Source organism: Camellia sinensis, chromosome 1, assembly GCF_055761805.1.
Source record: "Camellia sinensis isolate YWXY chromosome 1, ASM5576180v1, whole genome shotgun sequence".
Classification (NCBI taxonomy): Eukaryota; Viridiplantae; Streptophyta; class Magnoliopsida; order Ericales; family Theaceae; genus Camellia; species Camellia sinensis.
Window position 1 is genome coordinate 18,014,501 of NC_138961.1, and position 12,868 is coordinate 18,027,368.

Sequence of the window (12,868 nt, forward strand, 5' to 3'; positions counted from 1 at the left end):
TCATACTGAATAGCATGATGTTGATGAGGAAGATGCGCATGAAACACGATTTAGAAAATTCGGTTCGGTTTTCCGGCAGTCAATAATGGTGCTGTTTTTTTTTTTTCATAATAATAGTGCTGTTGGTACTAGCCAATAATAGTGCTGTTGGTACCATTGACGGGTTGTCCCAATAAAGACCAGTCATGTAACAGAAGTCCACCACACTCAAAACATGTTAAAAATTTTATTAAATATTTTATGTAAGTGTGGGAGTCACATAAAACTTATATAGTGTAGGTTTTACTTTCATCTGAAACATTTAACAAAAATTTTGATAGAATTTTTAGAATCTTTAACATTTTTCTTTTAACGGAGTTTACACAGTTAACATCTAACTATCCCTTTCTTTCTTTCTTTAGAGCATTTGTAATGGCTTGCCATTAGAGCTGCCATTACTATAATATAGCAACTGTGTTGAAAAATGATACTCCAATGGTTGAATATGACAACTGTCAAATTTGACAAATACCAAAACTAATGTCAAATTGACACAAATTTTAGCAACTGTCATTTGTGTCAACTCAGCCAAAATTAACTATTTTCCTCTCTCCCTCCCAACAAGACAAATTTGACAAAAACTTGTATAATCATTTTTTTTTTCCATCAGAATTCACCCAAAAAAAACTTCAATAATTTTTTTTTTTAATTTATCCAAAATCATCAAAGTTTTTTTTTTTTTTTTAACAGAATTAGTCAACAACAATCAATAAATCTCAACAAAATCTCAAACCATAGTTGATAAGGGTTGTATTTGCTGTCCGAATGGTCGACTGACATGTCCAAATTTAAATAATTCAAACAAACTCAAATTTAATAGATGAATTATTTTGAAATTATTAATCTCATACTGAATAGCATGATGTTGATGAGGAAGATGCGCATGAAACACGATTTAGAAAATTCGGTTCGATTTTCCTGCAGTCAATAATAGTGCTGTTTTTTTTTTTATATTATTATTCATAATAATAGTGCTGTTGGTACTAGTCAATAATAGTGCTGTTGGTACTGTTGACTGGTTGTCCCAATAAAGACCAGTCACGTAACAGAAGTCCACCACACTCAAAACATTGCATTTTAACAGAACAATATTTGAGATCTTAAAAATTTTATGGAAATTTTTATTAAATATTTTATATGAGTATAAGACTCACATGAAATTTACATAGTGTAAGTTTCATTTTCATATGAGATATTTGATAAAAATTTTGATAAAATTTTTAAAATTTCTAACATTTTTCTTTTAATGGAGTTTACGCAGTTAACATCTGATTATCTCTTTCTTTCTTTCTTTCTTTCTTTAGAGCATCTACACTGGTTTGTCATTAGAGCTGCCATTATTATAATATAGCAGCAGCGTTGAAAAATGATACTCCAATGGTTGAATATGGCAGCTGTCAAACTTGACAAATGCCAAAACTTGTGTCAAATTTCACATAAGCTTTAGCAGCTGCCATTTGTGTCAACTCAGCTGAAACCAACTGTTTCCCTCCCTCCCAACAAAACAAATTTGACAAAAACTTGTTTCACCATTTTTTTTATCAGAATTCACCAAAAAAAAAAAATCAATAATTTTTTTAATTTACCCAAAATCAGCAAAGTTATTTTTATTTATTTATTTATTTTTTTTTTTTTTTACAGAATCAGTCAACAATAATCAATAAATCTCAACAAAATTTGAAACAAATTCAACAAATCTCAAATTCAACCAAAAAAAAAACCAAAAAAAAAAATACAAAAAAACTCAACAATTTTAATAAATTTCAACAAGCAATTTCATAACTTCAAATCTCAGAATCTCAAAATATGAACAAAACTGAAAATAATAAATACTTGGATTTTCCATTTGTTGTTCATATTCCAATAGATTTCAGCAATCATTTTCTTCGTCTTCATCTTCTTTGTTACCATCTTCATTTTCTCCATCGTCTGTGGGGGCTAGATACCACCACCATCTCTGCTTTGTCTTCTCTTTCGCCCAAAGTTTAGAGAGAGAGAGAGAGAGAGAAATAAAGAAGGGCGATGGGTCACAGCGTCGAAAGAAGCGGTGAAGAGATAGTCAGCGGTGGGAGCAAATCTGGTTTTGGTAGTTCAAAGTAGATCTGATGGTCCTTGGTTCAGAATCGGCGATTGTCTCTTCGATATTGTCTAACATCGCCGATCCATTCTTGGAGTGAGTGAGAGAGAGTGAGAGAGAGAGAGAGAGAGAGAGAGAGAAATAGAGAGAGAGTATAGCGATCCCGGGTTTACCCTTGTTATACAGTGATCCGGACATGTGTCCGTGGATGATAGTAGTTGAGTATTACCTTATGTACATCCTTTCTTACTTTGTACTTGAGTTATAGGATGTGTTGGGCAGGTTTGTTACAGGTTGGTTGAGTTTAGAAACCAAAACTAGTTGCCCAGATTTTGACCTGTCCGCTCGAGCAGAGAGTTTGACGCTCGAGCGGGGACCCTTTTGTTGCTTGTACGCTCGAGCGGGGGTTTTGGCACTCGAGCGGGGGTTTCACCCATCCAGTATTTCCTGTGCAGTGTTGGACGCTCGAGCGTGGGATTGGCCGCTCGAGCGGGAGAGTTGACGCTCGAGCGGAGACCTAGTTCTGTAAAAGTTCTGGGAGTGTGTATCCGCCGCTCGAGCGGGATTGTTGACGCTCGAGCGGGAGTCTGTGAGTGACGCTCGAGCGGGGCGTTGGACGCTCGAGCGGGGCGACTGGGTTAAAGCTCCGTGTTTTGACTTTTCAAATCACTTTTTCCATTTCTCTTCTCTCTCTTACTTTTCCAAAAACCCCATTGTTAAGCTTCTCACTCTAGGACTCTACCTTCTCTCTAGGTATTGATCTAGTAGGAGTGATTTGCTCACCTTTGGCCTTTACAAAAGAGTTGTTGATCGTCGAGGGCTACCTTTTGATCCGAAAAGTTTGTGGTTTGGAGCACTTCCGTTTTCTTCGTCTTCTCGGTTGGGAGTCAGCTTTTGAGGTAGGGATAACCTACTCCTTACTATGGGTTTTGTCTTGAAATTTTAGTAGTTTGAGATGTTGGAGTTGGTTTGGTAATTTTGTGAAAGTTTGAGACTTTTGTGCAAACTTACAAAGTTGGGGTTTTAACTATATGAAAGCCTAGATGCATGTTTGGCATGGGAAAAGTGGAATTAATGTTAAAACACTAATGAAAATGGAACCTAAGGGTTGAAATGTTAATTATGGAAAATGCCCTAATTACATTGGTTAATTAATTTGTAAAATTAATTGTGAGAAATGAGGAATTGAATTGGAAATGTTGAGATTGGGAATATGTGGGATTAAAGGGTGTAGTTGGATTTTATGTCACTCACCTAGTTAGAAATGTTGATTTTAGATCCATTTGTTGCATTTATTTTCTGTATAGAAATAACTGCTTTGGGCTATCGGTGGAGGATAGTCTTGATTGTTGTAGACAATGCATGATGATTAGGCAAACGGAAACTAATCACTGGAATGAGTCATTGAGTATGATGATTGAAAGAACACGTTAAATTTATGTGTTGTGTGATGATGTGCATAATTATTGTTTATATGCATTGTGTTGTGTTGGAGGAGATAGGGGATGTACTCCACGGTTTAGGGGAAGATAGGGGATGGACCTCTAAACCGGATGTTGATGGGAAAAGATAGGGGATGGACTCCGTAGATAGAGCTCGTATGCTTATCTAGTGATGTGTTGACAGAGCTCATATGCTTGTCATTGGATGTGTGATAGTGCTCATATGCATATCTGTGGAAGTGATGATATAGCTTGTATGCTTATCTGTTGGTGTGTGATATAGCTAGTATGCTTATCTATTATGAAATGGGAATGTGTTTAATATGAGTTACTGTCTCATATGAGTTGTTTGGCCAGGTTCTGAGCCATGGTTATAAGTTGAGAATCTGAAAGGAATTGGAAAATAAATTGTAATATGGACTTGTACGTCATGAAACTGTAAAGTGTGATAAGGGAAAGTATCAGTGTTGGCCATCTATCAACTGCTAATCTTTTAGTCATTGTTCATATTTGGTTTAGTGTATTTCTACTGGGCTGTGGCTCACCCTATATGGGAATATCATTTTCAGGTACAGGTAGCATGCCACCTCCAAGGACATAAGGTTGGGAGGCTAGAGGCGGACACACTTTTGTTGTTTTATTTCTTTTGATGTGTTACTTGTAAATTCGAGCCAAGGGCTTAATGTGTACTTGAGTTAGTACTCTTTTATTGTAACCAAGTGTTAACTTGGAAAGCTGTAAGCCCTTAGGGCATTTGCTTTTGTCGTTAACATGTAATACTTTTTGTAATGGAACTCTGATGAATAGAAGAATGTGGAGTTTTTATATATCAATGTATGTCTCTATTGATGGGTTTAATGTTATTATTTTGAGGGCGTTACAGAGAGAGAGATGAGTGAGAGAAAGAAAGAGGTGAAGGGTAAACGGCCGCGATTGGCGGTGACGGAGAGTAGAGAGAGAAGTTCCCACCGTGGAGAGGAGTTTGCACCGTCGCCGATCAAAGAGAGATAGGGTTTGTAAAAGAAGAGATATAGAGAGAGAAGAGAGGCAGAGTGATTGTTTGAAAATGAGGAGAAGATGAAATAGAGAGGAAGATGATTGTAGAAGTTGATCTTAGCTGTTGGATTATATAAAAATCCAACGGTAATGGTATTGTCTTGGAATGTGTAACATGAGCCCAACGGCTCTATTTCAATTTGGAAGTAAAAGAACGGCTATTTTTCCAAATAGATAAAACACCAAAGGCTATAAAGTAAATGGTTAAAAAAAAGATTATGTTTTTGTAGTAGTATAAATACAGACACCTTATTTCACCAATTTGAGTTCAAGAAAAAAAAGAAAAAGCGGAAAATCATTCACCACTCAAGAAGATGTGGCAATTTGTAGAGCATGGTGTCATATTACTGAAGACCCAATCGTTGGAAATTCACAATCTCATGCTCATTTTTTGGGAAGATTTTTTTAAAATTATTGCTTGCTGCAGAATGATCACTCAAGAACACTAGTGTCTATGTCATCTCGACGGGGTGCAATCATGAAATGTTGCAACAAATTTCGTGGATGTTTAGCGTAAGTCGAAAATCTACATCCAAGTGGGATGTCTCAAGTTGATATAATAAGATTTCATCTTCATTTATTATGTTAGTTTTTTTATTTTGTCCCATATAAAAATTAACTAATTAATTAATTTAATATTTTATTGATATAGATGCTTCAAGCAAAACTTTTATACAACCAAGATGAAAACAAATATTTTGCTTTTGAACATTGTTAGGCAATCTTGCAAAACAATATCAGGTGGCAAGATGTAACTCCTACGAACACAGTGAAGTCAAGGATATATATACCGTTTTCCCTTAATTCAGCCTCCGAATCTCCTATGGATAACTGTATTTCTCTTGAAGACAACAACAATCTAAGTGTTGGCAACAATCTAACTGTTGGTAATAATTCAATCGCTAAGGGTAGTGTCTTTGCAAAGGGTAAAAGGCCTATAGGTAGAAAATTTGCAAAAGAATTGTTTCGGAAAAGTGAAGCTATTCAAACTGAAGTCAGCAAATATAACAATTTATTGGAGACATTTAACCAACACTTGGTTAGAAGTAAATGAAAAAAGCTGAAAGAGAAGAAAAAAGCATTCAAGCATTGCAGGAGATGAAAAAACTAGAGATTAAAAAGGAAGAACATTTGCAGAAGATGAGAGAACTTGAGATCAAAAAGAAAGAACGTTTGATAATGACTACAGACATTTCTCATTTGGACCCTCAGACGAAAGCGTATTACATAATGCGCAAAAATGAGATTTTCGCCAAGTGGTCGGCACATGCTAGCAACCCAAATTATTATTTTTCCCTGCTTCTTGATGAATAAGTATGGGACAATGTATTTTTTAATTTTGCAATGCCATTTATTTTTCGATGTAATTTTGAGTATTTTATATTTAAATTTACGGGTGAATTATATTAAATTTTTTTTTGGAAATTTTTCAATTGTTTTTTCATTTTTTATATTTTTATAGTCGGGTATAATGTAAATATATAATTTTTGCTACAAACAGTTTTAAAAAGGTTACAAAAGACAAAAAATAAGCAAAAAAAAAAAAAAAAAATACTAGAAAACATATATCCAAACAATACCTACAAGTTTGGAGGGAAAGTTGGCTGAGACGTACTAAAATAGCATGTGACCATTGAAGTACTATTGCTATAATTTGAAAAAATAACATTATTCATTACCAAATTATAGCAGTGGCAATACTATTTTGACAAACACCATTAGAGATGCTCTGTGTGTTTCTTTCCATTTCTCGCGTTCCTACTTTTCATGTTTAACCAAATTTTTTTTTTTTGGGGGAAACTACACTGACACTACCCTAAAAAGTATTTTGACAAAATAAAAAAAATATATTATAAATGTTAATAATTAATATTATAATTTTTTTCACTAATATATAGCAAATTTTTAAAATTTACACTTTATAATATTTTATCTTTCTTTTTTTTCACTCTTTGTTTCTGAGATGATATCTAACTATTTTTTTTAATAAAGTACATTGATAATTCTTACATTATACTCTTTATATTATTTTTGGTCCTCGTAATAATTAGCTTAATTTTGACTATTAATTTTAGAATTTATGTCCATTTGGTATAATTGATAACATAGATTAGAATTTATAATAATAATAATAATAATAATAATAATAATAATAATAATAATAATAATAATAATAATAATAATAATAATAATAATAATTGAGTTGGTTAAGGTTAATTCACAAAATTTAACAAATTTATAATTTTACTTATAAAAGCGTAATACATAATGCTTATGTGCTTATTTTTCATTAAAAAAATACTCACAATTATAATCAATTAGACTAAATTTAGACGAAATCTTAAATTCAACATCAAAATTAAGTCAATTAAAATTATAGAGACTAAAATAACACAAAAATCAAAATAAAAAATAATTAGTGTAATTTATTATTTACCTTTTTTTCTACTTTTTTTTTTCTTTTTTTTTAATCTAGTTTATTATTTACCATCACCCTTCTCATCCTTGATCTCTTCTCTCTATTTCTCTCTTAAATGTTATTTTATTACTTTGTGCACAGTATATATATACATTCACTGTATATATATACATTCATACATATATATCACAGACATCCAAGCATAAGATTCAAAGTTGTATATGAAATATGATCAAATGGGTAATTTTATTTTATTTTATTTTATTTTATTTTATTTTATTGGGTGAACTGATCAAATGGTTCAACATGGCGTATTCTCGCCCCAATATTTCATGAGTGGGCAAGAGAAGACGGGAAAAATATTAAAGAATGTTAAAAAGGAAAATTTTCCAAAGTACTAAAAAAAAAAAAAAAAAAAAAGGAAAAAACGGAAAGAATGGATCTAAAACATTAAGGAGGAAACTGAAGAGTTGAAAACGTTAACCACCTCGCACTACAAAAGAATACACTTTTGGCAATTAAAAGAAATTTAGTGGCCAAAGATTAACATTTTAGCTACTAAAAAAAATTTGGTTTGGTTGACAAAGATACACATTTTAGCTATTAAAAAAACTTTGGCTGGCAAAGTGCAATCCTTAATTACTAAAAATAATTTAGTCGATATTTGTTTTATTTTTGACGACTAAAAATAATCTTCTTTCATTCGCATTCCTTCACACAAACCCAGCCCCAAATCGACCCACTCACCGCTATTGACGATTGACTGTGATTTTGATGGTTTGATGATATTGATTCATGATTAATGTTCTAGAAGTGGTGAAAATGTTTTTGCGAATTGTGTTCTGCATTTATGTTAGTGTTTTTGCGAACTGTAACACTATTCATCTTTCTATTTTAATGCTCTTTCAAGGTGGTCGGACAATCTGGTATGTAGATAGCTACTGCCATGCTCATTTGTCTTACAAGTTGTGCCACTGTATGTTTCCATGTTCTTTTTCTTTTATTTAATTTATGTGTAAATTATGCGCACCTTTTTGCTAATATGCCTCTGAAAATAGAAAATCTGTTAGTGTCTCAACCATGAATAAAGAGGCATTCTAACTACCAGCCACCAACACTAAGCTACAAAATCTGGAATGGAAATTTATACTCTTGCTTTAGTAACAAATGATGAACCTTACCAAAATTACACAAAAGAAATCTAAGACTGCTTTCAAAAGGTGTAGTATAGCCATCAGTTCTAAGTGGTGGTGATTATTGCAAAGTTGTTGAGATATAGAAGGAGCTAGAATTGATTCTGTCTCATTAGAGAAACAAAGGCATATCTCTATTGACAACTTTCTTTCTTTACTAAGTTTGAGTTCGGCTCGTTTGATTATCGATCTCGTTTATTGAGTTCGATCTCGACTTGATAACTAACTGAGTTCGAGTTTGGCTCGATAAGATTTTTTTTATATATTATTTAATACATACATAATGTGTTTATGCTATTATTTGTATATATTTAATGTCTCACAATGTTTTAATTTTCTGGACTCGATTTTCTGAAAATTGAGTTTTTTTATTTTTCATGTTTTTTTATTTTTAGTGAATTATTTTAAAATTTTAAGCAATTTTTTTACTCTTTTAGATGCACCTTACTTATATGTATTTAAAAAGTAAAATATATGTAAAAAAAATATTTTAAAAAATTAATAAATACACAAGAATATTGACTTTTGAATGATCCTGGACTTATGCAATACATACTTAATATGGATGTTTTTATAGTGTGAGTTATTACATATATGAGAATGTGTTGGCTGAGCCATGTATGCACAGCTCATTAGACAATCTTTGCAAATTTTGCTTCCGCAATTTGACCCCTTATTATTAAATATGATTTGATTTCTGACTGAGGCCACAGGTAATCTCATGATTACTGACCGGTTTTGACTCTAATCCATAGGGGTGGGTTTGGGTCATGACATGGGTTGTTCTTTCTTGATATTTCCACGAGTGATCTAGAGTGCTGTCGGTTCTGGTCTGGTCTGGTCTGGTCCTGGGCTGTCCTTTCCTGCCTTTGGGTGTTAATAAATTCCCTTATGTCCTCTATAGGGAAGTCGGAACTCTGGGCTGGACCTGACCTCCTTAGATGTTTCCCTCATGCTACTTCCCTTTTATGTAGAAAAGGATCTTACGTCGTCTGAACAGGCGTAATCCTTTGTTTGATATTCCTTTCGTTTGGAAAAGGTCTAGCGTTGCCCTTTAGATCGGGGTAAACTACTCGCCATGTGATTGGTTTCGCCAACCCTACGAGTTAGTGCGGGTCTCGGGTTTGCCTCAGTCCACGTCCTCTCCTTAGATCGTTGTGACTGCCTCCTTAGGGGGTGCCTCATTTTGCCCTCGAGGCACCAGTGCTTGATTCTGGTCTTGCTTCAAGGTTCTGACTTGGTCAGCAAGCTCCTTAAGTTGCTAGTTCATGTCACCTATGGTTCAATCACGGCTGGCCAACTCTTGCTCCTAATTATTGCTCTCTGAGTTTTCAATGGCGAATAAGTTTCTCTCTTCTTGTTTGCGTCGTTCCTATCATGTTCCGACATTCAAAGGGAACCTTCATTGGCTTGGGGAGAGGTTTCCATCATGTTCATCCTTAATAAATAGGTTGGCATCTTTCACCGCCATGGATAATCTAGAATCTCAGCAAGTGAAACTAGGCTTTTGGCTGTAAAATTCCCAGAAACAGTGCCAAATTGTGGTGGGTAAAAATCAAACAACTTAGGCTGCGGTGGTGACACGACGGAGATAACCCGATTCCTGACTTGAAAAACACTTGGATAAAGGTAAAAAAGGACAGCTGGAGCAGCTTGGGAACCCTCTGATGCCTAAGTCAATGACGAAGGTGTAGGATTATCTTAGTGAGGTTCAGGTAGAAGTTTTTGCATATCTCCATTGTGCTGATTGCTTCCCCTTTTATAGCTTGTTCCTACTAATTGTTGTTAACTGTTAGGCTTCTCCCCACTCCTCATGTCAGCCCCTTTTCGTTAGGGATTGTGCTCCACTAGATGCGGATTTCTAGGAGTTGCTTGAACCTAAAATAAAGAAATGTGGGTTGACTGGGTCTGCGCCCTTCTTGAGGGCATTTTCTTCCACCTATCTTCTGTCCTAAAACTTCCCTGGCCTAGTCTGGTCTTGGGCTATCAGGCCAGACTCAAACTATCATAGGCTGACTTTCCACTTTGTTAGCGATGCTGCTTTCCCTCTACCAACCCAGGAATTCCAATCTTGCCTTATGTTGACTCCTTTTTTGCCTTCCACAATTATATATCTATCTCTTTTAGTAAAATAAAAATACCAAAAGTAATATAGATAGTGTCTAAATATAAAAAATAAATAAATAATATAAAAGATATTACAATATTATTTTTTCACTTATATGACTAAATAATTTTTGATGAAAAGGACATTAAGTTATGTTAATTACAACTTTAATGCAATCTAATATAATTATGTCAAATTTGTAAGCTCATTATATTTTCTTTAAATTTAAAGTGATGTCAATGTAGAAATTGTTTGAAACTCACAATGTAGTATAATAACTATCAACTTTTGATTTGTTATACATTCAATCATATAGAACCTAACTCTCTTGGCACATTATTATGAGTGAATTTGTATCTAAAATTGTGTATTTCTAACATTTATCTTTTCTTTTCTTTTCTTTTTTCTTTTTTTTTGTATTTCATTTTATTAGAGTAATGCTTCACTTAACAACTTTTATACCATATTTAGTATACCACCTCATGTGTCAATACTACATTAAAAAGATGAAACAATTACACCAATGATAGTGAAGCGGTAAATGTAGATAAAAAAAAGAGCAACCAAGTCCAATACAAGCACAACATGATCGAAAACAATATTTGTTGATCTTCTACTCGTATACAACCTAATCAAGGATCAGTTTGTATACCATACGACCCAATAAAAATAAAAATAAAAATAAAAAATAAAAAAACTTTTTCAACCCACTTAAATATTTCAATAAAATTGCTCTACTAATTTTTGAGCAACTTCACATCCTTACAAAGCTGCAGCAACACTTCTACTGCCTCGTCTATCTCTTCATCTCCTTTCATTCTTATTTTATCCCCAAAAATTCTCGCTTTAATCCTTATGTCCTCTCCACTTTTCTCCACCACAACCTTCCTTATTACCTGTGCTATCTCTTCTCTGTTGAGTCTTCCATTGATGTCTCTGTTGACCTCCGCAGCCACACCAACCTCCTCCACTAGTTTAGCATTCAACGGCTGCTCATATTGCATGGGTATGGCTACCATTGGAACCCCAAACTTTAGGCTTTCCAATACTGAATTCCATCCACAGTGACTCACAAATCCACCAGTGCTTGAATGGGTTAGAATTCTTGCCTGTGGAGCCCAACCCTCCACAACCAGTCCTCTCTCTCCTACCCTATCAATAAACCCCTTAGGAAGTGCTTCTTCAAGCTCAACTTTCTCTACCTCAGGAAACCTAACAACCCATATGAAATTAACCATGCTAAGCTCTAACCCATGAGCTATCTCTTCAATCTCTTCCTTGGACATAAAATACTCACTCCCAAAAGAAACAAACAAATATTCAGGTGGTGTTTGGCAAGTTGGGTTGGGGCTAAAATAGCCACAAAAGACAAAACAGTCTATTTTAGCCACAACAAACAAAACATCAAATCCAACCCATAATCATTACACTCTTCTCTCACAAAAAAAATTAAAAAAGCCAAAAAGTCAAAAAAACCCTTCCCAAACCAAACTTTTTAGCCCAGGCTAAAATAGCCAAAAAAGCCAAAAAGTCAAAAAGCCAACCCACTTCCCAAACGGAGGCTCAATTGTTTTCTAAAAATACACAAAAAGATGGTAGGTCTCACTGTTTCGAAAATAAAAACAAAGTTGGAACACCACCAATGGCGGAGGGAGTCAGGAGAGTCACGTGTCCCCTTGGATTTTGAGATTTTTTTTAAAAAAATTTTGCAAACATAAAGAAAATATTTTAAATAAAAAAATTACAAAAATATTATTAGAGTGAAATGTCAATTACATTCTAAAAATTACAAGAACAATAATGGTTATTTTAATTGAAAATGAAGAGACTACTCTAAATCGTATTATCTATGAAAATTTTTTAATGTAACGGTAATGTCATTATTATTGACATGCAAGTATAAATAATCCCACTATAAAGATATGGAATTTATTGGATTGTTATTTACATTTAACATATGAGGTTCACTCTATATATGTTTATGTACTATTAGTTGATGATATCACATATCAATAATGACGTAGTATTACCATTATATTGAGTTTTTAATCAAATTTTGTATAAAATTTTTTTTATCATTATATAATTTATTTTAAGACTTATATCCATATTTTTTTTTTTTGTATTATCCATAATACACTAGTTACAAATAACATTATTTTTCTGATATTTCTCGAAATCAATTGTAAAAACTTGCGTGAAACATTTTTGTAAAAAGTTTTGATATTGTAATTAATAAGTGTCCCCTCTAATTTAATTTTATGGCTCCGCCACTGAACACCACATCAGTATGCCTCAGAAGCAAAAAATAAAGAAAATGTTTAAGGTTCACAAAAAGCCTCCTACAATTTGATCCATAATGATGTGGTAGGATATATGTCAATTTTGATTTGTTATATACTTAATTGTGCAGGGCCTATCTCTTTTACCGCATCATTGTGGATAAATTTTGAAATCCAAATTATGAATCTCTAAGCAATATTACATTCATTGAATTTTGGCTTGTTTGAATCGTTCGATTTTGTGCATGCCAAT

The 12,868-nt window shown here is 33.5% G+C and overlaps 1 pseudogene; it reads right to left on the reverse strand.

Annotated features, from left to right (window-relative positions):
• Nucleotides 1-11,070: 11,070 nt before the first annotated feature.
• On the reverse strand, nt 11,071-11,619 carry LOC145821424 (UDP-glucosyltransferase 29 pseudogene; annotated as a pseudogene).
• Between the last annotated feature and the right edge of the window lie 1,249 nt (nt 11,620-12,868).